The sequence below is a fragment of the Calonectris borealis genome, chromosome 3 (genome assembly GCF_964195595.1).
Source record: "Calonectris borealis chromosome 3, bCalBor7.hap1.2, whole genome shotgun sequence".
NCBI lineage: Eukaryota > Metazoa > Chordata > Aves > Procellariiformes > Procellariidae > Calonectris > Calonectris borealis.
The window spans coordinates 105680433-105708106 of record NC_134314.1 but is presented as its reverse complement, the minus strand read 5'-3'; positions in this window follow the sequence as shown (position 1 = coordinate 105708106).

Genomic DNA, 27674 nt, shown 5'->3' with positions numbered 1-27674 from the left:
ACAACAGGAATTAAAACTATGCCATTTTCATGTTAGTAAAAGAATAGGTAGTAGTCGGCTTCCCCACCTGTGCCAGCTCCAGCAGAGAGAGGTCTGGGGCAGTCAGAAGGAGATACAGGGCTGGCAGCGTCCCCAAGGCTGGGAAGCGCTGCCGCCGCTGCTCCTCAGCCTCCGCAGCGGGACAGGGCTGCCAGGATGCCCTCCAGCCCTTGTCCTGCAGCAGCACGCCTGGAGCACATCAGCGATATGTTGGTATGTACAGGTGAATGGCACTTATCTGCAGAATAGTTTCTCTCTTCTTAACGCCCAAGGAGCAGCCGAGTTCACATTATGTAAGGGTTTTCATTCCTATTCTCAAAGCCACCGCATTTTTGCATGGATAGGATGGTGTTTAAGTGACTGCTTTGGAGATTTAGTTAGAGGTGACACCAGGCTTTCACTGGGACCTGAGTGAAGTCATTTAGTCTCTCTGTGACACCGTTCTCCCAGAGAAAACCCAGATTATTCCTATGCATTAATTGTCTGCACATCCCTTTGTGTCTCGTTTTCTGCCATAGCTTCAAGGCGTAACATCAATTCAGCCCAAACACAAGAGCAGTCAATGGGTTTAGGTCAATCCTGATTACCATTCTTCCCTTAATATTTTTCTTTACATTTGTTGGCATCCAGATGCTTAGGAGAAGATGTAACGGGTATCTTTGTGAAAGTCAAGGCATACAGGAGCATGGTGGTCTTAAGTAATTGGCTGCACTGATCATCACAGATAGTTCAACCAGCCAAATGGTTGATGGCTAATCTGGAAGTTGCTGCTCATTTTGTTTGGAACTTTTGTCTTCAACCTGCCAATTCACCCTTCATTTCCTCTGATATTTTATTTATGCAGCTAGTCAATATGGCAGAGTTAGTAAGGCAAAGCCATTTTCATAAATTATGTGGTTAATCCAGAATGTAATATGTAAAATGTATATGTTAAATTCAAAACAGACCAAAGAAATAGCAGTGCGGTTAAAATACACCGAGATCAAAGTGCTTCCTAGTTCCCAAGTCCTACTTACCTTGTACCAGCGTGCAGACAGCTGAAAAGTACCAATTTTGGCTTTGAATAGAGAGGAGACAGCTATTTTTTCTCCCCAGGTATGGACTTTGCATCCATAACCTGAATTAGTTTGCTAAACCTGCATCTGACTCTTGTTTCTTACGCGGCACCTTTTGGTTAAGAGGGTAACCTGCTGTTTAGTATGAGATCTAACACCCTTCAGCAACAGAAGGCAAAGATAAAATAAACCTTCAGAGGTCCCAATACTTGCCAGGTGATCTCATCGGCGGTGCGTTAGTGACAAAATAACATACAACACTCCTGGGGTCCATATGCACTCCCGGATCTGCGGCAGGTTGCAGATTTTTATCTCCGCTGCCGTGCAGCCGGAGGGACGTCCTCCCGGGAAGCGCCGGCAGAGCTCAGGGCGAGACTCCCGGGGCAAGGGGAAGGAGGGTGCTCCTGGTGGGGGGCGTCCCGTCAGCCCACCGGCCACGTGAGTGAGCGCTCACCGATGGAGACAGGTGGGGAAAACAGCCCGGTCTGCTGCGCTGGTCAGCATCATCACCGACTCTTTAAAGAATAGATGCTGCAGGCTCAGGTTCAAGGGACTGGGTACCTGGTGGCGGGAAGGACACGGTTTTCTTTCCATAACAGCAGTCATCACTGCCGGTGACAGAGCACAGCAAAACTGAATAAGAGCAACAGCTATTTTTCACACTGTCCTCTGCCATTGCCTCTCATAAATAGCAGGGGTTTGTATGTTAATGTTTCTATTGTTTTAATATTCTTGTTTTCCTCATTCATATTCGAAGGTATTATTGTTAGTGCCAACTCATTTGATTTATTATTTAGAGAAAGCAGTTGTTCAAAAAGTCAGCGCTGGATATTAAGTGATGATTGCTTGCAATGAATTCCTTCTTAACATCTGCAAAGATAATTTTGCCTTTTCTTCTTCCACTTAACTCTAAATGAGAGATCTTAAGCATAGTTAAATAGGATTCATAATATCATGCTGACTGAAAATCATCTTGAAATGGGGAATATGAAGGCAAAAATAGTTATCACATACAAAGCTCTTTTCCCCCTGAATTTAAAAAAGAGGGAAGGGGAGAATGTTTTCTCTGGGGGTATATTGCTATTCCTGATTATGTATGTAGCGAAGAGAGGAAACTCCCGGGTCAGAGCCACAGGTTTACTGGAGGTACAGATCTGACCCACTGACTTCCTTTCCCCAGGTCTCAGGCTCTTGAAATTAATACTTTAGTGTGTGATTAGCAATTGAAAAAAAACAAAAAACCACCCCAAACATAAAATAATGCAAGTATTTTTTTGTATTCTTAACTATACGCTACCTAAAAATACATCCAAAGCCCATTGGATTCAAGAGAAATTTTCCACTGATTTGTGTAAATGTTGTATCAGTTTCACATTCACTCAAAAAATTTTTGCCATTATTATTTTTTGGCCAAGCAAGTAACATCTCACTAACTTTTTCATTAGCATCAGCGTCATGATAAAGAAGTAAGAGAATACCTCCATATTAATTATCATATTAATTATCATTTTTACACAGCTGCTTTAAAAATTCTTATGCAAGCAGAGCTGCTGAAGGCACTTTATTTCATCATCCTTGAGAAACAAACATGAAAGTAGCTGTAAATAAAGGTGCAATTTAGATGTTCACTGCCACTAGCCAGGTTACAAAGATGGACAAAATGAGAAAAAAGGGAATTAAATTACAGATTTAATTAAAGATAGTCATCAAGAAGGCTGGTAAAACAAACAAGTATATTATTTTATAAATGTCCTAACATGAAGTGTATGAAGAGACTGAACGTTTTAGCAGTGCTTTGGTGATTCTTTTTTGTAATACACTTTTTTTTCCACAAGTGGGAAAATACTACTGGGTAGCAAGTGAGTACATTGATGTCCTACTTTCCATGGGGAAAAAAAAAATAAAGCAACTTTGGCTTAAAATAGTTGGCTCCTTTAAAAAGTACAGCCATAGTAAAACACTGATGCAGAAAATAGTTTCTGGCATAGGATGCTGCATTGTATTTCTGAATATATTATTATGAAGCTAATTGTCACAGAATTATGTTTGAATTTTATGACACACCCTAACATTAGTGACATGAGATGCAGAGCCAGCATTTCTTACATAAATATTTTGCCCCCTTTCCCTTCTAGATTGTGGCAAAGAGTAAAAATTATGTCAGCTACGGTATGCTTGGAAACCACAAATTGATTGTGCTCTCACTTTAAACCTTGTAGTTTGAGTACCTTACCTTTACGCTTAATCTTACGCATCTGCTAGAGAAAGGAGAAACATCATAATACAAACTGATTGGATACTTGGTAATTATAAGGGAATTGGAGAAGGGCACGATAATAGAATAGTAGCTTAATTTTTTCTCCTTTTATTCATAGTTGTTTTATTGACGGTGTGATGTGACCTAAAGTTTCTTTCAGCATTCATTAGATATGGTTTTCTTACAAAGAGGAGAATTCAGACTTAAACCTGCCAACTATGTCTTTTTTTCTGAACCATTATGTATTCCATGTAGGCCACACAGGTTGCAAAATACTATTCTGCAAGCAAATTATTCTGTTGCAGTGGCTTTTTTTCACATGTCTCTTCATCCTCCAGTTTGCCTTATTTTCTAAAGGCCATATTGTGGGTTTCAAAGGAGATAAATTGATAACTAATGTATTTTACAAGTCTGTATGATTACTTTGGAATGGGTAATTTTCAAGAACATATGTAAATGTATACATGCATATAATTCTTCTTATTCTTGTTTTTAGAGAAATTTTTAAATGGAGATAGGCTGTCATTGGGAAAGGCAGTAAGAAGTGCATGTTTAAATCTCAGTGACTTCAGATGAAATGTATGCTTATAAATATTGTTCTGAACAGGAATACCGACCTGACCTAGGACCAGGTGGGAAAGATGCTCAAGAAGGTACAGGCACATAAAGAACCTAGTATGTTTATGCTGCTGCATGCTTAGGACTTGAGTATTATTTATTGGCCCAAGGTAAGCAGCATCTAAACGGTGGTGGGAAGGTGCAGCTGGCTCCCGTGGTGCAGGAAACAACCGATGAAATTTCTGCCTGAGGGAGGAGCAGCGTTTGGAAGGGCTGGGCAAGGCTCCCAGCCAAGAACAGGAGCAAAACATGAGGCTTGGTAAGACCTCCTTGACTGCACGTTGACCCAGGACAAGGGTGCCTGGTGGCACCGCAGGGAAGCCTCACTTACACGGGGGACATGAATGAGACTCTGATGATTATTGATCCAATAGACTATAATGGCTCTTTCTCAGCCTGTAGATGTCTGATGTATAGATCTGTATTTAGGGACTCTTAAATATACCTCGTGAATGACTTGACAGACCGAAACTGCTTCAAAAGAGACGTTGCGGTTGATGGTGTAAATCCTTCTTGGTTCTCAGGTAACTGAGCATCACCTCAGAGGCTGCCTCACGTGCCCACCACACCCAAAAGCTGAAAACGTTAGTATTAATGCTAGGATTTGCGACTTCCTTAATTCCTTTCATTATCATCACAGTTTTTAAACCTCTCTTTCATATGGTCAACCATTAACAACCAAATTAAAGAACTGAAACCAGCTAGAGACTTTTTGTCACAGGAAAAAAAAAAAAGCTCCTGAAACCAGCTGTTTGTTTGTGTTCTGTAACATAGTGTTGCTGTATACATTAGCATTAGTTTTTTCTTTCCTGTTTTTCTCTTCTTTTTTTTTTCCCCCTAAAGTGCTTCTGGATGGCATCTTTGCATATGAAATTTCAGCCTAGAGCTAATTTACGTTGATGAATTATAAACTGCTTAAAGATAGGGTTATAAAGGAAATTCTGGCACATTCTTGAGTACAGCAGCACGAACTTGCTTCCCTGATACCAAAATAAACCATATTTTTCTCTTAAATAAGTTCTATTAAGTCATCCACAACTTTCAAATCCTCATGCATTTCTTTCATGATTCCCCTGTGGAGTTACCCTTGTTGTTTTGAAAAGGATAGTCTCGAGTCTGAGCCTGTGCTTCCAAGTCCTGCTCTTTGTTGCCTAAGGAGTATATGAAGGTTTAGATTGCATCTTTTCAATGCATTATGGCACTGCAGCCTAAAGCCAATACTTGTTTTTTAACTGGCAACCTGCCTGTACAAATGGAGGAAGCAGATTGCCTCTTTGCTGAACACTTAGACAAGGTACTGATTTAACAACAGTGGACAAGCAGCTGGGAGCTGGGCTGTCAGCCTGTCACACACTGACAAATCTGTTGTTCATATTCAGGCAGGATGTTCCAGTTAGATTGCCATCAGTATCATCCATCTACCACAGGCACGCGAGGCGTACCAGCGTCTCCTGCATACCCATGGACGAAACGCTGGTGATACAGCTTTCCAGGGGAATCTCAAGAAAACAGCTAATTTGCTTTTTTTTTTTTTTTTTTTTTTTCCCCACTGGTCTCCTGCAATAAGAGCAGGAAGGCAGCAGATTCAATTTTTGCCTCTCTCTTTGTTTCCTCATTTGGTATGCTGCAATTATGCGTGCAAATTGTTGGTTACTCCAATTTCATGTCTTGGGCATGAAAGGAAACCTCTGAATGGAGCCTTAGCACTTTTGATAAAGCCATGAAAGCTTTTTCAAAAGCCAATTCAATAAAATGCAGTCTAACTAAAATAAAACAATAAAATCAAAAATGGTGATTAATAAAGATGTACTGAAATTACATTGTTCTAGCTTCCAGAATGATTTTGAACATATTTTCGTACAGCTGCTAGATTTGTAACACTGAAATAATACACTCCAGAACTATTTCATTCGCATAGTCAAGCTCAGCCTGTGGGTGAACTCTCGGCTAAAACCTGCCCGTCTATATTCATGTTAATCAGTTGGAGTCAATCTATATTGGGTTCGTATATAAGAGTGGGTGTGGGGAGGGGGTGTTTATCAAAGCTGTAGAACATGTGCTGTAATTATTTTATCACAGACATATACTTGCCTGTTTCTTTTTTAATTTGGAAAAGCTGCTTTTAAATACTCTGATTATATATTCAACAGATTATAGTTTTATATTATCTGTCCTTATGTCAAAGTTATCCAATTTGCGGCCCTGTGTGCCCTTTATCTTGTTCTGTTCCAGCTCCAGATCTATAATCCCAAAGCCCACAAAAAGAACTCCTGAATTTAGCTAGGGGGAAAAAAATGGTACATCTGTATAACTTCATCTGAATTTGTCATCTGATTTTGCTGCTGCCTGTTCATCACCTCTGAGTGATAGAAATAACCCACAGCTTTCTCAAGGAGGTGACGGAGGAAGGACTCCAGTTAACTTACTGCTTCTTCTCACAGTGGTATATACCATTTTACATTTTTAGACCGACACCGGTGTAATTTAAAACAATAATGGCTCTGGAAAGTGGTAAGCTAGTCAAATTCTTAGTATTAATCTATATCTTTTTACATGTTACCTTAATACTGTAAAAATCATAATGCGACGTACATTTACGAAGTGTGTAATTTAATCAGCTAATATCTTCAAGCCCTCTTCCCAACCTCTTCAATATAATACCTTTTCTGGTCAAGAAAGCCATTTACCTTCACTATATTTTTCACAGTAAGGTTCAAGATCTGGAAAACACCGAGTTCATGTAGATTAGTTAAGTTACCTATCAGAAAGGAAAAGAAGAATCTTGCAATTTTCTGCCTTTTTTGTTTCGTTTTTTTTGGGGGGGGGTGTTTTTTTGGGTTTTTTGAGGTATATCCATCAATAAGAAAGCTCATAAATAGAAAATAGTGCAGTACAGATTGCAGTAAATTTCCACACAGTGCTGGGAACAATATAAAAGGTCAGTAAAAACATGTGTAAAGAAGGCAGGCAGATGATAGTCTGTCTTTGTTTCTTACACAATATGCTGCTAGTTCTTCATTTTTAGAAATAATTAATTTGATGTAATCTTTCATGCCTGCCTAAAAGGAATCTTAGTTATCTTTTCACATATAAGAAAGGACTAAAAACAGAAATCTCTTTTTATAATTGTTTACGGGCCCAAATATGAACCCCTGAAAGAATTTCAGGTGAAGATGCTTTTAAATTCATTAAATATTATTATCTCACCTTGGGTCATATTGACAAGAGTGAACTACATAGCAGGTTTCCCAAATTATGAGCTACAGCAATTTTTTCGCTGTTGAGGTCTAGTACTTGGTCTTCTAAAATAGCCCTACAAGTTCATCAGACAGAAAATGTGGGCGGTAGACATAGAAGGTAAAGGGATTTCTAGATTCTTGTTAAAAATATAAATAAAATCTGAGGGAATCAAACTGTTTTTGTGGTCGAACATGAATAAAAAATATGCTTTAAAGTCTTTTGTACATGGTCACACATGGAGGCTAAGCTCCTACGTTTCGTACACAAAGGTAACAATATCAGTTCCTTATCTTTATAAAATCTCTGGGTGTTCTTTGCTCAGAAACCTCTGTGATTTTTGATTGACAGAAAGATTACCTAATAAACCTTCACCACAAACTAATTAATCACTGTGAATACAACACTAAATTGGCAAGCATAAAAAAAGCAAATGAGATGGGTGTTGAAGACCGTTTTTAAATGACCTTAGTTAAAAGCCAAGTACAGAGTGTTGAAAGCATCAATAATATTGCACTGCTAGTAAACTTACTTCTTTACTAGAGCTGCCTGCTTGCAGGAAGCCTGCGAGGGCGAGATATTAAGTCGCAGCTTCACGACTGCACACGTTGTGGCCGGTGGGAGCGCAGTAAGAGCGGGGCATCGCCTCTTCTGAAAGCACTCGGGACACGGGCAGGACTGGGATCTGGTTTACAGTTTTTCTGTGCTCCTTTTGCAATTATTAATTGTAAATATTTTTCTCAAAGGAAACATATTATTGTAGTTATTATCCTGACGTAGAAATTTCATTGCACCCGTAAGCCAAGGTTTTATTTTACTGCAAGAGGGTGGCATTGTGGCAATGCAGCAGGTGGGTTTCCTCCGGTCCCAGCGGCCCCTGCGAGCTGTGAGAACCCCTCTTCCCTTTGCGCAAGTTTAAGAAAGATAAAGTCACCACAAAGTGATATTCCTGACAAGTTTATCTGAGTCTGAGGCTCAGGTCAATATAAGATCTTAGTTCTCCACTTTCTTTTTTCTTTTCTGATGATTGAATACCACTACAGTCTTATTTATGGCTCAGGTATAGGGTATACCAGCATCACCACAGGAAATACACTTGTCAATTTTTTAAGCCTTGAAATTAAAGACAGGAGAAAGCTCTGATGGTTTTTATCCTACTCAGATTGTTCCCTCTGTTCAGGGAGGCTAATATCAGGGATTTTGTTCGGGCAGTCCCTGCCAAGGTTGAGATACGCAACCCCCCCAGGAATACATCGACTTTGATAGAACAACTACCTCTGCTGCTAATTCACTTTCCCGTGCAGAGCTGGCTCGCGGCTCAGAGGGGACCACGGTTCCAGCGGTGGGGGTAGGAAGAAGACAGGCTGCAGGAAGGGATCGTGAAGCCCCGCTGCCACTTAGAAGTGTGGAGGAACAGAGTAAAAACAAAATGCAAAAGGCAATTAAAAAATACCGCAGTAGTGAACCAAAGCAGTGGGAAGGGTACTGCGGTTTTTCTGGCAGATGAGGGAAGCAAGAGTCATGTTTCCATCTTTAATTACAGCCTGTTAAAGTCTGTTTCTGTACCCTTTCAGCTATGTTCTGCCATGTACCCCAGCTTAACGTCAGTGTTCTGTTTCATTAATGTGCTGGTTTCCCCATTCATCTTAAGAGAGGGTGAAATAGGCTTTCTTTCCTGCAGTTTTCAAACGGGTATCTGCATACCATCTCAGTGGCTTGCTAACTTTTTGTTTCTGATCGTTTGCTTCTTCAACAATTCCTATGTAAACCAATGGAGATTGTTTCTATATGCCATATATCTATGAGCAGACAGGTGCAACGACTAGCTTGAAGCCAGCTCTGCATTTCCCATTCATCCACTTAATTGGAATTCTACTTAAAATAATAATTTCAGATTTGTGGACTTGGATTTTTTTTTCTTTTCTTGCTAAGGCTTTTGTTCATGATTTGACTGACTTGTAAAATTTTTATTTTGTAAATTAAGCTAAAATCCTAGTAGGTTGAGGATGGGGGAATAGATAATCATGGGCTCTTCCACCTCGTGGCACCTGAATGTACACAGACCCCCCTAGTCGCCCCGTACCTTGGTTGTTCAGCAAGGTACCGTTTGTGTGCCTGGCCCTGTACAATGCTCCATCTCAGTAGCTAAAGAATGAAGCAAACCTCCGACGCTGCAGATATCCTGTTCAACTTGGTAGGACTACAAACGAGCACAAAAGGGATGCTGTGCAATAGGTACTTGCAAGGTTGAAGCCGGCGAGAAATTTTAAACAGGGTCCAAACGAACCTCAGCCCGAGCTGGACTGCCAGTTTTCGTCACAGCATTTTCATCTTTTGTCCTCTCCCAGTTATCCCTGTTGCCTTCACGCGAGCCTAGGTGCGATTTGTGCCTCCCCTCGCCCCGGCGGCGGGTCTGCGGGGGCTGTCTCGGAGGAGCCCGGTGGCGTGCCGCTGGGTCGGGGCGGGTACGAGCTGTCTGCTCGACTCCAAACCTGCCCGCCGAGCTCCAAACGCAGACATCGCCTTTCACAACGAGCAGCAGCAGCCACCGCCGCCGCTTCCAGGGATTTTAATGAATTGGCCGCTGTTCTCCAACCCACTTATTTGCCTCCTGCAGCCTCCCCCCTCCCTCTGCCGGTCTCTTCCCCTCCCCGCTCCCATCCTGGGTGCTCCCAGGCAGCAGGGAGAGGGAGAGAGGAATTATTTATTGTGTGCCTGTTGAAAATGAAAGGCTTTTACATTTTAATGAGCACTAAATAGGAGCGAGGAAATATTGTTCATTAGCTGTAATCTGTGGAATTGCTTGAGTGAACTTCCTTTGGAGGCCGCTTTAAACGGTTCACTCAAGTAAAGCAGTTTGTATGGTAATTAAGGGAGCATTTTTCTGTCAACATCTGTGCTGCTATTTATAACGCTGAAGGTATCTTATTACTCCACCAGAGAAACATTAAAGAGGGTGGGCAGAGGGGAGGTTGGTTTTTATATTTTTTTATATATATATATGTATATATATATAATTACTGCTTTCTCTCTTCAAGACCTCTTCCTTTTGCTTGTTTCCTTTTTGCTTTCTTATTCTCTTCTCCCTCTTCCCACCACCCCCCAATTTGCCAAGGAAAAAAATCCTGTCCACTATTTCCTGATAGTAAGGCTTATCATTCTGACATCTTTTCATTAATCATACCCTTTGCTCAGCAGCCAGGCAGGGAGACTCAAGCTGCTTGGCAAAAACGAAAAGGCCTGTGTCTTTGGAAACCATTCCTCGTCCCGCTTCTCTCCGTGGTAAAATAGATGCCTTTTGGCTGGATTGTCACAGTGTCCCCGGAGGGGTAACGCAGCACCACCTCTGTCCTCCCCGCACCCCTCTGGTAGCACTGCTGCACTAGAGCCAGCCCGGGCTCCTGGTCTGCAACGAGGGGAGTGAGGGGGCAGGGGGCGAGGGGCAGATATAACCTTTAGCTTATTCAGCGTTGTTATATTATGTAAAATTTGAGGTTGGTATTTTGACTTTGCTGCTCTAGGGAAAAGAGTGTGGGAGCAATGAATGGACCTGGGTTTTACATACAAAAATAGAAGCATTTGTGGTTTTGTATTTTTACAAAAACAGAAGGATTTGCTTTCATTTGATAACACCATCATTTTAACCCCCACCAGCTGCACTACGCTAGGGCAATAAGGAGCCATCAGGTATAATTTTACCCTTACTTTTCCTCTTTTTGCTTTTTCCTATACTGGTAACGATGATGTTTGCACCCCGAACGCAGCTCATCACTTAGGGATATGGGAAATAATGCCCTTAACAGTTGGAATTGCCGAGGCAGAGATTCACGTTACCCAACGCTGCTCAGCGACGCCTCCCAGCCCGCTTGGCTCTAGGTGATTTCCCAAGAGCTGCAAGCCATCTCCTGTCGTGGATGTGTGCAATTCCTGCTTCCCCAAATCTAAATGTCTTCCTCCTTCCCTTTCTCATGTTGTGAATGTTTCATTTATGTTTCTGCTGCTTTAGTTCTCCCTCCCCTAAACTAAATCCAAATCTGGGGTGTTCAGATGGGTTTTTCCTTGGTGTTTTGCATACCTGCTAAGAAGACTTCAGAGAAGAGAAGAGAATATTCTTTTAGGGCTGCGAAGATTTTACCTTTTAAAAAGAACCTCAAAATATGTGTGGAAAAATGCATGAGGAAAAGCAAGAAGTAGACTTAAAGCTTCCTAGAGCGCACCAAAACATTGCTCTATAGAAATTAAATGTTGTGCCAGAGCCAATAAGTTTTATAGATTTTTCTCTACTTGTAATGAAGGAAAAACATAAATGACTATCATAAAAAGTAAACATTAGAGATAGAAAATCCCTTTTACAGCATTCAGTCCATCTTTCTGCCAATAACAAGTTGTTCCCTGTAGTATATTTTTCTAGTGATTCCTCCAGTCTAGTGTTAAACATTTCAAGTGATGGGCCTTTCTGTTCCCCAGAGAGACGGGCTGAAAGCATTTCAATGTCAGGAAGTTTTTCTTGGCAACTTTAATTATCTCTACCTCTATTTCTTCCTATTGGTCTTGGGATATCCCTATAATTACTTATGTTCCTTTGAATTTTCTTATCGGTGCTGTTCTGGAGGTATCTGTATCATGATTCTGTATCACCATTTCATAACTCTGCAGCAAAAATTCCAGCTACACATTTCTTTTTCATCCTTGGCTTACAATTCATAGGTAAAGTTTCTTTAACGTTTGCATCCTATTTACAGCAAGAGAGCTTATCATATCACCAGACTCAATATCACTGTTCTTTTATTTTAACGGATAACCAGATCAAGAGACCCTGACATCTGCTATTTTTGGTAAGGGGCCAGCACTGGTTTCAGAAACAGGAAAGTGCTTCCAAAGAGAAAAATTACAAGCAGACAGAGAAAAAATAATGGAGAGCAAAACTGTCCAACAAGTAAGAGAGGTCTAAAAACAAAGGGGAGAGGTTTTCCAGAAGAAAGCAAATGAGTGAAGGCCTCCGGCACAGAAATGAGGAATTTACCTGAAGATCGAGAGCTTTTTATAGTCAAGGAGAAATGGAAATTTGCCTGAATCAACAGCACAAATCTGCAGACCCATTCTGAAAGAGCTATATCACACCTAGCGTGCACCCACCCACAGAGGAGATCAGAGAGGCTACCAGCACTCCTGCACTTCAGCTAATGGATGTTCAGGTGTACACCCGCTTACAAATTGGGATCACAGCAAAGAGCTGAGGGCCGTTTCATGGGGCTCAGGAATTTGCTTGTGAGTTGGAGCCTTTCCATGAAACCCCTGGCAGGAAAGATAGAGGCTTTCTGCCACAGTCCTTGTGAACATAGACCCGCATCTGCTGGGCATGGTGAATAGGGAAATGCAGTCCAGATTGTGACGTTATCAGAGTGCTCGAAAAATTAAAATTCTGCCTGGATTTCAGTATGTCTAATTAACTGTGTGATAAATGCCAGAACATGCATCCTGGAAATTTTGTCTATCTCGTTTTCGTTAACATTTGGAGTCTAGGTGAAATGCGTATTTGCAGGCTAATTGTGCTTGGAAAATCATCTCTCCCAGAGCATGTGAAACCCCAACAGACATAGTGATTTTCCAAGTAGCACTGAGAAGAGACATATTTACTGTATAGGTTTGACATGAAATGTTTCAGGGTCCAGCCTGCGGAATATCCGAAGACAGGCTGGGCTCCTCCTCACCTGTTGGGCGTTTCCAACACTAGAAAAGGTGGCAGGCAGACATCTAGCAAATAGCGTGAGCGTAGTTAGTAGCAAAGCAACACAGCTCATGCCTTTGCTGAATTGGAAGAAAAAAAAATTGCTTACTAATCAGGAAGTCAATTCATTGGAGGCAGTATTAGACCTTCGGTAGATCACACAACTTCACATTTCCTTTACATCTCTGTGATGAGCTCGATTTCACTAAAGCATAACTTCCAAAAGTTACCCAATCTTGGTTTGTCTCATTTTCTTTAGTATTTAAACCTTTCAGGTACTTTTCAGCCAAACACATGGAACTGGAGTAGGACAACTCCAGAAGAAATGTAATAACCTCCACGCGGTGACAATTCACTGTAACTCTGGGATTGTATCATCTGCCAGTAAAGGACTGAAAAAGAAGTCTGCCTAGTAAGTAGTTACTCATATCTCTTACAAGGTATATTTTATTTTTCAATAAGCAATGAATTCGATCCAGTTGTTTAGTAACTCTTATTTAAGAGGCCTCTCAGTGAAATAAAATACCACAGTCACAAAAGGCAGGAGAGGAGGAACATAAATCTGTACAGTAATCGTTCATTTTCTCCTCAATTATATTATTAGTTGTCAAAACAACAAGAGATGCCAAATGAAGAAACAGCTTTTAAGTATATGAAATCCTATCTTTTGCTCCTATTACGGAAAATAAACCATATTTTAAAAAGGTCTTCCTTCCTTAATTGGGACCAAATTGTTTTTACCAGCACTTTAATGTGTAGCATTATGTGGCGTCACGTAAAAGGCAGCTTTCCAGGCAGCTCTGGCTCTGCATCATCAGCGCATCTCCTTCCGGCAAAGAGCTCACACGTGTGCTTATCTTTAGGTATGTGTAACTTCTACTTGAGCTCAATGGAATTTAAGCTCATGGAGAAACTTTAATGCTTTGCTGAGTGGGAGTACGTTTTACTATATGCTCAAGTATTTTCTCAAGAGGCTTACCATGCATCAGACTTCTTAAAAGGCCCTTCTGAGTTAAAAATACCGGAAGTTTTTTCTAATGAGGATATATAGCATTCTGCTCAAGGTAATCAAGACTCACGACATCTCATATTTTAAAATCCTTATTAGGAAAGAATAAAGAGAGTTACATTAGATAAAATGAGCACGGGTTAGAGTGAAAGATAAAAATGGAGAAGGAAAATAGTAGAGCAGAAATACGTAGGCATCTTCATTTATAACCTTTCTTTAGCTATACCATATTTATCTATAAGCTCTTTAAGGCAAGGATTCATCATTTTGCTTGTCTATGAGAGGCCTAATGTGGTTCACGGTGCATTTTAATATTTAATAACAGATCATTTTCTATGGGTTTTATAGAGTTTATTGCTTTAATACCGTTTTGGCATTTGTTGAATATCGGAAGAAGACAAGAGACACAGATAGATGGGCAATTAATTATAATATTTTCCAAAGATCAAAAACATTCTGGTTTTTTGGAAGTTACTTCTGAGGCTTCGCAGGTAGCGCACCATGGTAACATAACATTAAGACATGACAGGGCATGTTTCAGAGGTCCATTAATGCATGCTGTAGATGTGCAACCTCATGCATTCAGCCACTGGAGGCATGTATTAATGGACCTTTAAAACATGCCCAGGAGTGTCTTAATGCTATTACAGTATGGCTCTGCAAATTTTAATTCAACTTTTGTATAAAGAAATTCTTTTCAAAAATACAATTTTTACTATACTGTGAAATCTCTCCTGTTCAGAAAAGAAAGGGCTCTTGTGACATCAGAATAAGAAGACAGCAGGACATGGATCTAAATACCATTTTTTCTACCATTTTAACACATTCTCTTTGGTTTTTATATTGTTTTATAAATAGCATAGTCCTAAGGCCTGATTTTCATTTTTGCTGACCTACCTTTCCACTGCTCAGGAAGTGTAAAGGAGTCTTAAAGTGCCATAAATGTAAATCACCCCCCCAGACTACTTAGCTTGGTTGCTAATTTCATTAGACATTTCTAGGTTTCTAGGTGAGTAAGACTTTTAAGCAGCTTTGGACCTTTGTTGAGGAAGGAACAAAACAAGAAATCCAAGCATTTTGCCAAATAAGTTTTGCAGTAGAAAGTTAAGACTAGGGAAGGAAAAACTGGGTCTACCACAGGTGGTCAGGCTGTTCATACCCTCAGTAAAATGTTGTCACTGACCACATCTGTTTCACAGGTAAATCTCGATTTAATTAACTCTGTAATCTAATGTTATCATTCAATACTGTTACTTTATTACTGTTGTATACCAATAATACAGAAATTGTTACTTTTATTATGCTAGTACAGCAAACAATCATCCATGATTTCATACTAAATCCTGTGCAAGCACATACTGCAAGCTGTGGAACAAACCTTATCCTCCCATGTCACCCGCTTGTTTAAAAGTCAGGAGCAGCATAAAGAGCTTGGAAGTACTTGAGCCTGGCTAGAGAAGATTTCTTTAATGATAGTGCTTTGAAAGAAGGCAATAGACCAGCCTTCAAAAAATTTACCATCTGTCCCAAAATAAAATATTGTCTCAGGTCAATTTAAAAATTGCACTTGGGTTGGCCTTTATTTATTTATCTGTTTATTACTGTGTGCCATTGCATGTAACTGAAACCAGCAGTCATTTTGAAATGGAGCATTGCAACACATTGTTCAGAAAAGATTGTAATTAGGTATCAAAGCATTGGTTTTCCATGTTTCTTTCTAAAAACTATTTAAGGAAATTCTTCACCTCTTTCTGAATTAGTTTTCTGACAGAAAAAGTTGCAGTAGAGCTCAACATTTAGACTAGCATTGCTTAGGGCTGTGTATTAATCATCATTATCATAATAATAGCATTACACTGTTATTACATATTACTCCTCCTCTGAAGTCTATAAGTACAGTAAGCTGTAATTTGTAAATACCAGCACCGCTTGAGCTGCACTTTTCATTCACAGTGCTGGAAGAGGAGCATCAGAATAACGCCAGGTTTCACTGCCCCATCACTACCTCAGAGCATCAGTTCATCAGCCATGAATCCTCGGTGCTGATCAGCGCACGGGCAGAAGGTCCAGAAGGACACGTGAATCACGGGTGGGACATGGTGTGGATATGGGACTCTTCCTGACATGTTCGTATGAGAGCTATGGTCCTTATCAACCTCGGAGCGGGAAGATCTGACTGGTGGGAATAGTATGACCATCTAAAGCATTATAACAACTGGTTGGATTTGAGAGCTTTTTTCCTGTTCTTCCTTCCCCACGCTGATTTCAACTGTGGGGAGTTTTTTAAGAAGCTTTTTTGGAAGGAGGAAGAAGGGATTAGGGGACACTTGGTTTCGGGTTTGAGGGGGTAGAGGGATCTGACTGGATGCAGTGTTAAGTTCCTATGTCTGCAAGTACAAAGAAAGGAAGCTTTTATTAATATCCCTGCTCGTGAAAATAGCCTGTAAATTCAAAACCCCGTGATGATTCAAAACCCCTTATCAAGGCTGATAGTGTCAGTGCTATTTTGTAGTGTTGTTCAGTAGATATGGCAGTGTTGTTGACTATTGCCTTCCAGGATGAGCTTGTAGCCTTCCTTGTAATTAGATTTTCCAGTTGTAAAGAAATCCCTCAAAATTACACATGTGCTGAAATGAACCATGTCACATATTTTCTTGGAGGTTGAAATTATATATACATACAATCTCCAAATGACTTAAAATAATGTAATCCAATTAGAGGAATATATACGGTTTGGACCAGGAACTAGAGACAGTGCTAGTTAGGCACTGCAGTGTTTAAATTTTAGGCCTGTGGCTGCCAGAATTTAATCTAATTCAGCATTAAACACCTCGTCTTCCTCTACAGTCTAGGTAAAAGGTCATATGCTCCGAAAGTGTTATCCAAAAAGTGAGAGCATGGAGTGGGAAATCCAGTAGATCTAATCAGTAAGCAAAAAGTTCTCTCTGAATTTATGACACATTTGCTTCAGGGCTCTTCAGGTGTGTGAAGAAAAACAAGGATGTAGCTCTGGACCTGATTATGTGAGGAGAATGGGACTGAGAGAAGGAATCAAAAGCAGAAAAGAGCAGGATAGGGAAAAGGACCGTTTGTAGGGGAAGAGGCTGAGACAGTCAACCTTGGGGCAAACATACAGAAGTATAGGTCCATTACCGCATGCTTTCCTCCTCTGCCCATAAGGGCCTGGATTTTTACCTTTTATTTTATATTTTTATATGTTTTATGTATTATATATTTATTGTATATTGGATTGTATATTTATTTTACTTTCTAATATTCTATTATTATTTTAGTCTCAGACATTACTTAAAAGAGGGCCATTGCTATTTATAGTCAGGACTCCAAGATCCATCTGCGATTTATAGCTTATACAACTTTAATTCAGTCCTTACAGCCTGAAAAGTAGATACAACGTGGTTTTACCATAACCAGCACTGTTACACTGCTTCCGATACGTAAGCTAGTTAGATTTAGCTTGGGCCCCAAGCAATCTAGACGATCGTAATTGTGAGCTGGAGAACTGTCTCTCCCCTGGCCAGGCTGTGCTGTGGTGGAGCAGTGCAACAAGAGAGACGACACATCTGAAGTGGTCTGTCTGGTGGGGAAGGTGGCCGAAGGCTGGGTGAATTTTAGGACCTAAGGAGACTGCTGTTCCCTTTCTGAAAGGCAGTTCTTGGGAGTGTTGGCTCTTAAGATATTCAGTTATACATAAAAGAAATGGGAAGAATATTGTGCATGTATTGATCATTAAAGTCAGGACATAATTATTACAATCAGTAAGTAATGGAATTAACAAGTATTTGTACAGCGCTTCGAAAAAAAGCAAGAAGCATGAAAGTGCTCTGAACAGCTAAGTACTGGTTTTAGTATTATAATAAATTATAAATGATGCAGGTATGACATCCTTCAGCCAATTATCTCTAGAGCTGTTTCAGAATTACTTTAGTAGGGTTTTTTAAGCACGTCAGGAAAGAGACACCTATGATATAGCACAATACAGAAGATATCACCACTCTTATTGATACTGTGCTACCAATTCAGCCGGCATTTGACCAACGAGCCCTATGGCTTCCTCTAAAAAGGTCCCACACTAGTTGTGCCTCAGTTTTGAGACTGAGGCAAGCACTCCAATAACGTATTTTTGACAAAAGTAGTAAGATTTTAAATATGGTATTGTTCGAAATCATGCTTTGTTATGCGAGTGCAATTCAGAAATCGCAGAATTCAGATTCCTACCCAGAGCTGGCATTGACCAAACACAAATAATTGTCATCTGAATTTTAGTTTTCCAAAAGCAACTTTCCAGCCAAAGTGGCTTGGTCCCAGGTTCTGTTTTAATTAAAGCAAGAATGTTAGAAGTTAATTAGCCAGCACTGGTCTTTTTCAAAAATTCTGCAGCTTTTACAGGTTTCCAGATGAAGGAGGTGGAAATTTCCAAATGGTTGTATTAAAATGGCTTTTTCTACCTAGTTTTGTGTCAGCTTCTGTAATGATAGGGGAAGACAGGGGGGAAAAAAGCATTGAAATTCTGATTCCAAAAAGCCACATTATAAAGTTTCTAAAATGCTGCCCCATGAAGTGCTCTGAGATTGATGCATAATGATAATGATGCATAAAACAGCTCCTAACTTTTTCCTTCAAAGGCTCTGCAATTCCCTCTTACAGGGAAAACTATGTCATTGATATAACTTGGAGTCTCTCCTGGCAAGTAGTAGTAGCAGCTAGTTCAGACATGGGCATGACAGATGGAAAGGAAGTGATTCACATCTCGAACAAGATTGTCCTGGACATCACTTCATCGCAAAGTTTCAAAAGAAATTATTTCACGTTGCTTCAAATAGCACCATAGTGCAATATACTTGCTTTAATAGTCATGAAGAAATCATTAGTTTACTCATTTGCTGAAAGGACACGCTATTACATTTTAAACAAGAAGACAACAACAAAAATGATCTCTCTTGAAAATGTGTCTCTAGAAGAGATGTGTGGGAGGAAGTATAAAACCAGACTGGGGAATATTTAATAAGTTGTCTTGAATATAGCACTGTTGTTACTGGAACAGCATTGAAAACTTGCAAGGTGTTCCTAGGAAACTCCTTCACTGGCATGGCTTTAACCTACATTAAATGATCTCCCGACGGACACTGCCACTTAAGCAGCAAATACTAACGGAGACTAGATGGGACGTGAGAAGAGAAAATCAGAGTATCGATGCACAAATGCTGACTACCATCTGGCACAGATGTCATTTACTGCTGTTCATGAATCAGGAACCAGTTACATTTAACGTGTTTAGCAGTCTATCTATCCTTGTGCAATGCTAGGTAATACAATAATTACTCTTCAAAGTTGCAAACTACGGTTCATTATTTTGTGAACAGAAATTCTTGATTAGCTTAGTTTTTAGGTTTAGGGTAATATTCTTACACAATCTAATAGCAACATAAACGTTTAACACTAGTAAACTTCCAGCTCTAGAATGTGTGTGTTTCAAGGATGCTTTTTGAAAGAGAGCTACCAGGATTGCTAGCTGGAGGGTTAACTGCTGAATGGTGGGGTTTTTTTCATTCACTGGAATAAAAGTGGAATGTTTTGGCTTCATTTTTTAGAAAAACACATGTAAATTATTTTTTCTAAGAAAAAATATGGTTATTTTGCTGAGTATCTGTGAACAAAGCTTCATATATGGCATTACGTAGCCATACATATATATTTTAAAATATACTATATTATATAGCACTAAAAAAATCCATAGCAGAATTGCAAATACTCTACTGTGTTTGCATTTTAATTTTTGAAATAATATTTACATGTTTACAACATTCAGTGATTAAGTTAAAGGCCCTCTGTCCGACATTCCCTTATAAAAACAAAGCTCTGAACACATGAGCTGTTTATGAGCTGCAAATGAATATATTGAGGTATCACCATTAATAATGGCAGCCAGTTTATTTTGCTTATATGTTAGGTCATGAAAAGCATCCTATATGGGTGATAGAAGATACTAATTTTATTAAAGCTTTATCAATTTCCAACTTCAACCTCTTGGATTCTTAAAATTTGATGTAACTAGATTTTTTCCTAGGACAATAAAAAGTGTTTTCAGAAGTTTCTTTTGGCAGTCTGGGCCAAGAAACAAAATCACAACGTTTTATGCTAAACAGAAAACAAAATGCTGTTTAAACATGAATTCTGGCCTGCAGGTGAGATAACGACAAAAAAGCAGAGAGCTGGGGAAAGAGTGAAAGTAAAGGGAAGCACAGCCACCGCGCCAGTTATAAAGCCTTTTTAAAACATGGTTGCTTCTAGAATTATACTGTTAGCATTAACTACTCTGCTAAATGTAATTTCAGAGCAGCTTGGCTATGCTGGGACCAATAATGTTTCAGCAGATGTTAACAGTGAGGGAATTTAAAGATTACAGAGTTTCATGGGTGTAGTAAAGCTGCAGTGGGAACAGAAATATTACCGTAGCTGTTATGTTCTGAGTGCACCACATTTACTGACAAGTAATACATGAGTGATAGTGAGGACCAGGGGAACAGAACTTTATACTTACTGGTCAGCAGCCTATAAATTCCATAAATTAAACAAAGTTTTATGTATTTTTCATTTCTTTTCAGAATGATCCTCTCTAAGGGCCCCTGCTTCATGTTAATTCTGTCGACAAAGCGTAGCTCTGTCTTTCAGCATTTTTTCATGAGGGTATTTCCCCACATATATGTTTCCTTTTCCTCCTCCCACTGCCCTCCACTCAGGAGGTTTTCACAAGCAGTGCTTTGTCTCCAGTGATCCTCCACGGGTCAAGCCTTGACGGTCAACTGAAGAGCCGTAGATATCAGCTTCGGTGGGAGGAAGGCCCTTCACAGAAATACTTTTTTTCCAAAATGGGGCCAGCCATTTTGTGCACGACTTCTGCCCACAGTCTCCAGGCAAGAAAATAATCATCATGACTCACTGACACCACTAGAGATTTACAAATTCATGGAGAAGTTGATATCCTTTAATTGGCCTTCCTCAAACATTCGAGCTGCAAACCTGAGAAGAACAAGGCAAACTAGAAGGTTATGGCTACTGCCACCATGTAACAATGCTCAATGCAGTTCCAGCAGTAAATGGAGTGTCGGGGTAAATGAATTAACCAAACATTATATACAGCTGTCAGATGTGAGGTGCATATCTGCTTGCGGATCTAGCTACAGACACAGAGCATGAGCCAAGCGTATATCGCAGAGACCAAGGCTAAACTTGCAGAAAGCATGAACCGCTGTATTTGAGCTCAATGGCTTAAGTATGGATAAAATGTTCAGTTGAATTAATTTCAAGTTTTATGTTCAGTTGATATTTATCTGGTATTCAGCTTTTCGTCATGCCAGTCAGCAACAGCATTGCTTACCAGTCAAAGAACCTAGGCTTTTCAGAGGAATGAAGAAAAGAAACAAAATTTATGCTATTTTCTATCGAAGAATGAATCAGATTATAGTTTAGAGTGAATGTATCCTGCACTGTTACAGAAAGGAGACCAGGAGAAGGCAATTAATGTAGTCACATTTTAAAGGCACGCTCTGATAGACTGTACAGAGATTACTGACTTCTTTTCTACTTTCAGGTGGGCATTAGGAGGGAAACAGATGACCTATTGTCAACTTTTTCCATCCCAAAGTTCAGTACAAGGCGCCACCGATGTAAAAGTTCCCTTCCCATGATGCTGACTGTGCTGAGCCCACTGCCAGTGTTGGTCCTGCCCCAGACCTTTCCCTTAGTGAGTCAAATGTGCTTATGAAAGAAAACAACACAGTACCAGTATGATGCTCGTTAGGACAGAAGATTGCAATGCAGCAGACTACACAGTGAAAGCCTTTTTATTTTGATGGCCGTCTTTCACTGTCTATCATAAACTTAGTGAAGCAGGCTTTCTCTATCCAGCTCTCCTTTTATTGGGCACAAATCACTGCTGACAGGAAGTTTTATGCCTAAATCCGTTTACTGTCCTTGTTGGTAGTCTTTAAATTAATATTTATAAGCTGAGAGAGGCCTAAAAGGATGCAGCAGTAAAATATCTAAATGCTTCAGTTTGGCTTGAGCTGAATTTTCTCCTTCTTGACCACTGACATTCCTTAATTACTAGTGACCCAGGCATGTATTGTCTCTGCTGCTCCAAGCCTACAAATCACTGCCTTCCACAGTATTGTGGCTGACAAAAGGGGAGGTTCAAAGCAGACCGGTTTGTATGATATATTGGATGAATAGGTGTGGGTACAGGCTGAAGAGAGAGAAAAAGAAATACCTTCAGAGAAATGCCTTAAGAGAAGTAACTTAAAGCTGAAACAAATGACTTGGCTATGAGAAAAAAATGAATAGTGTTTGAATTGGCAAAAGTAACAGATTTAGTTGCTATAATTTTAGAAACCATTGAAAATAAACCAGAGGGCATACTGAGCTTAAAAATACTCAGTTGGGCATATACAAATCTTGACTGGATGATATATACGCACACCCTCAGCAAAATGACCATTTTCATTAAATCAATATGAAGGACACTTCTTTTGCATATCAAAAACTGCCGGGCAAGCTGAAATTAGAACAAAGCTGATTAAAAGTAAAATTTTGTTGCATTCAATCTTTTCCTCCTTTTTGTTACTATTTTGATTTTTTTTTTCCTTGACGTCTTACTTCTCTCAAAATAGGTGAAGGGTGTGCAACAGAAGAAAAGCAAATATAATAAAAACCACATCAACTGTCACCACCTTAGCACATAAGCAAATAAAAATAATGAGGCTGGCTAGACTGGAAAAAAGTGGAGATAACAAATGGTGGAGTCCTCTTAAAATGTCATTCTAGGGAAAAAAATCATAAAAGATAAGAGGGACAAAGGATTCTAACCTGCAAGTGGGGAATCTGCACCCTGGTCCTGATGCAGATTAAGTTTTGCCACATGAATCATTTTATGATTACATGGGAGGAACCCAAAACAAAAGGTGGCAGATAGTCGTCCATGCAAGATGCAATAGACCCAAATCACCATTTTCTGTAGACAATGTGAAATCTTTTTCATAAGGAATGAATGAGACATTTATGTTCTCCAGGTAACAGAGAAACAACTGAACAATTTGTAATAGAACCACTGAAAGATGCAAATAAAGATCTTTCTAATCTACTACTCATGTCTTTGTACCCACTAGACCTCTGCCTATAAGGAATGTCTAAAAGGTGGGTTAATGCACACCCGTTTCGTTTTGGGAATGAAGCCATTCATCACTCTATTTTATTTACTCTGCAAAGACTAATTTTGGGACATAAATGATAATTTTTTGCTTAAAACCCCTGTTGACTATTTCATGTATTTGCAGATCTGATTTATTACACTTGACCAAACTTTCTTCTACATTCCTGGCTGCTGTACCTCTGAACCAGTGTGCTGGTAAGTCTTCATTGCTTCTCTTCCCAGGAGAGCTATACTTCATACATCCTACATTCAGACACTACATTAGGATACATTTGATACGTGGGAAGAAGGCTGGGAAATAAACCATTAATCCTTTAGTACCTCAAAACGGCTGTTCTTTTGTGTAGCTGCCTCAGGTAGTCTTCAAACTTCTTTATAAACAGTGCTCCTGCCAGCTGAGATAGCTAATGAATATAACAAGCCTACTCTCACAATTACAGAACAGGCACGATTATGTGTTCTATTAGAATGAGTCAGACTCCCCCTAAATCCTATTCTTCCCAAGCAAGATAAAATTATAAGACTTGTAGAATAAGCCGATCATCTGCTGAGGGCAACTAATTCCCATATAAGTCTCTCTGCTCTTGGGTAATCAAGCATCCAAAGTGATTCATTCTAGAGCTTAAAAGGAGATGGCATTTTGACACCTGGGCCGCTACCCTGAATCTCCAGACACAAAGACACACGTGTGAAATTTGAGGCAGGACATATGTGATGGGACGTGTGTCATATTAGAAAGCAAGACGTAAAATGCAGGATGATGCAGGAAAACAAATGTAAACTTAGTAAGTGCTAAATCAGCCAATTAGCTCACTATTTTTCGACCTCACTCCTCCTTCTCTTTGCAAGGGCATAAATAAGCAGTGATAGATAAGGTTGCAAAAGCAAAATGTAGCAACATTTCCCTTCACCTCTTTTTCTTGAGTTTTACTTTTGACCCTTTCAAATACATTAATTATGTCACAAGTACAGGGGTACCTTTTCTCTGTGCCAGTGGTTCTCTACGCCTGCAGTGATTTATTCAGCCTTCCTTGAAATGATGCCTCCATTCAAGTGAACCATAGTGAACAGTAATCAAGGCTGCATTTTTTCTTGGGCCTTACAAAAAAGTATAACTTTAGCCTCCTTCTGTTTAGATGTTGATTCCTAAGGCAGACCATGGGACTGTCCAAATTCAAACAAGATATTGACGTATTCTGTGCTTTTTCAACTTCTTTAGGGTCATTTGGGTGGCTGGTTTTGTTCATGCTTTTTCTTAAAGAGAAAAGCATAACTGGAGTACTAAAGCAGTTTATAAAGGTTTGGGGAAAAAAGGTCTAAATGCCTTCATTTTATTCTAGCTGTTCAGCAATTGAGATAATACTGTTAATGTACTGTGTTTCATTTTTTCCGTCATCAGGATTGAAGGCATTGTAGTTCTCAATAGTGTGTTCAGAAAGGCTGACCTACCAGCCATAAAATAGCACAGCAGTTACCAATATTCTGAACTCCTTATTCAGAACCTCTTTTCCTACCAGAAGATGCCTGTGTGGAGCTTTTCCATTCAAACATCACCAAAAAAGTCCTCACCTTTTAGTAGTGTTTTTCCTACAAGTTGGATGAATATTACACACACACACACAATGGAGCATTTGTTGAAGGAATCTGTGCTTATGGCTGAGGGATGCTTGCTAAATGGACTGTCATGCTTTCTAAATGCTCTTTCCCTAGTGCCCTGACCTAAAACGAAGCCCCATGGCAATAATTTTCCATAGCTGAGAGACCTTTAAATTGAAATGTTTGGAAGTTGCCTTTCCATTGGCTCCGACCCATTGTTCTCAATAGCCCATTTACTGTAACTTCCAGCTGTCCTAATAGGGACAGAATAGTCAGTTCCCTCTTCCGTGCTGTGCGATCAAATGCCTCCCTGTGTCCTGGTGTGCAAGCTTTGCTCCTTTTGGGGAAAATCCTTTAGAAATCAGGTATTTCTGATTTGCACACCAGCATGCCGAATGTCTTAGCCAGGATGTAAATTTTCTATTAAGTTATTTTGGCTAGGAGGGTCACAGCTGTGACTGGGTTTTGCATTGGGATTCCTGGATGGCAACCCTGATGTTGTGGGAAGTTAATGAAAGGCTTTTTTCTTTTCATTTACTGTTCTTCTCTGCCTCTGCAGGTGGCTTGTCATCGTCTTGCCTTGGTTCTGTTCCATTTCCCATTGCTCTTCCTCTGCTTTTCCATCCACTATCTGGAACTGAACAGAAACATCTTTTTGGACTGAATAAAGTCCATTTCTCTCTCTTCTCCACACATATCTTTCCTCACTCTTTTACCTCGGAGCCTTCATGCCTCCTCCTCACCGCCCACCCCCCATTTCCCTAGTGAATTTTTTGGTGGGAGGGAGAAGGGCAGGGGGACAGAGGAATCACTTATTCTTATGACCTGAACTAAGACAAGACAGTATTTATTACAAGCGTTTCATGTGTCCTGCCTGAAGTACACAGGATTCCTTCAGGGCAGGGAGTTCTTTAGAGAGGGGATGGGATTTAGGTACTTAGATGCCTTGAAGTCTGATCCTCCATCTCTTCTTCCCCTGGGGTGGAAAGATGAAATCTTGTGGCACTTCACATAGCAATGTCTCGGTACCAAGACAGATGCTGTCTTCAGAGTCCGAGAGAGTTATAGCCATCTGTGTTTGGCCAGAGTTATGAAGGACTGGATAGTAAAGAAGTTAGAAATAAAAGGAAAAGGAAGGATTCTTCAGGCTGCAAGAAGGCTTTGGATGCCCACATCCAATCCATTCTCTAACCAAACTCCTCTGAGGGCTAAAACCATAAATAAGGAGCTCTGAGCTGCAGCGCGAGACTTCAGTGCTGCCACATCAACAGCTGTAAATCTGGTCTCGAGCTCTTCTTGCTTCCCCTGTAGGGGAAGCACAGTTCTGCCTGGATGAGGCAGTAGCATTTGGCGGCAGCACTCTGGCAAACAGACTTCCAGATGTTTGATGGGAATGACAGCCTCAGAGTGGGAGTGCTTCAGTGTGTGCATGCATGCCACTCTTTAAAATTCAAGGCTAGCTTGCAGCATTATCAGGGAGTGAAAATGTCAAAAGAAGACAGTGTTCATAGCAGGCATCGCATTTCAGGCCTTAGGAGAAAAAAACGAAGGAAGACCACACTGAAGCAATTTAAAAAATAAAGAAAGGGGGGGTCCAGTACTTAGAGCAAGTCTGGGAAATGTGGAACAGACCGTTACCCCCAGCCCAAACCTGTGTGCCAGCGTTCGTCTGGCCTCATTGAGGGGTATTTCAGATCTCTCTGTCCCATTGCATCTCTTCTGTACCTCCACCCCCTTGCCAGGCCCCGTTTCCAGCTGCTCTGAATTCAGGAAAATGGGCTCTACGTTTTTCCCTATTGACGTCTGGCTCTTGCCTCTGACCTTCTCCTGACTTCCATCACAGATGTCCTTCACTGCCGCGCCGTTCCTGCAGTCACCCCTCACGCTTCTGTGTTTTTTGCTTTCCACATATCCCAGTTTCCCTCTGTCCCTGAGGTTGTGTGTCTTCCTTCTATCCATCACCTGCAGAGTCAATGCCATTTGCCTGCCATTGCACGGCACATGGCTTACGCCATATCGTTTTCCCTCACCCTTTGTCTATATGGCCTACATAGGTTGCCTATATAATAACAATACCTTAACCTGATCTTCTTTTTTTCTTTTTCCCATTATCTGGAATGTTAGATTGGATTTTCCTGATTTATTGCGTATCTGAATGGAAAAATATATAAATAAGTGAATCTACTAAGTAGAATTTCCCAAACACTTTTTTTCCAAGTTTGAGAGATAAACATGTTCTTAAGTATCTCAGCTGTTGTAATTTCCATATAGTTTTATCTCCTTCTGATGAAGGCTTTTTATGAAAATCATATATTGAAGGCATAAGTATTTATTGGTACAAATGTAAAAATATCTCTGCATTCCCCTTTGGATATGCTCCCTTCCGTGTGGAATTCCTGCTTTCCAAAATATCTCATGCATGTTTCTCATTGCACTGGTGATCTTTGCAAGTGTATATATTTTAAATTCAAGCTTTGCTATCCCTGCAGAAAGGCAAACCTTTCGCTTCACACATAAATATATTACAATCTTTTTTTTTCTTCCACTTGAATGTAAATTTCCTGTAATATGACCCTGATATCCCTTTGCAAAGAGAAGAATCTTGGTTTGGTTTTGTTTGGAAAGAGATTTCAGGTGGATCCGGCAGTGTCGGGCAAGGCATCTAAGGGTCACAGTAGCTGAGTGACTAATTGCACCTTCCTGCCTCTGTGAGCCATGCTGAAACACAGGCTTTTGACAAAGTACTTATACATTATTCTGATAACCACTGCCCTTCTTGTAAAGTATCCGTACCGCTCTGCTGAGGGTAAGAAAGCTTATGGCTCAGTGCACTGCTCTTATTCCAAATCCTCTGCCGTCTTCCCTAAATAAACACCAGGGACCGATGCTTTCCCTGGTGTAACACCACT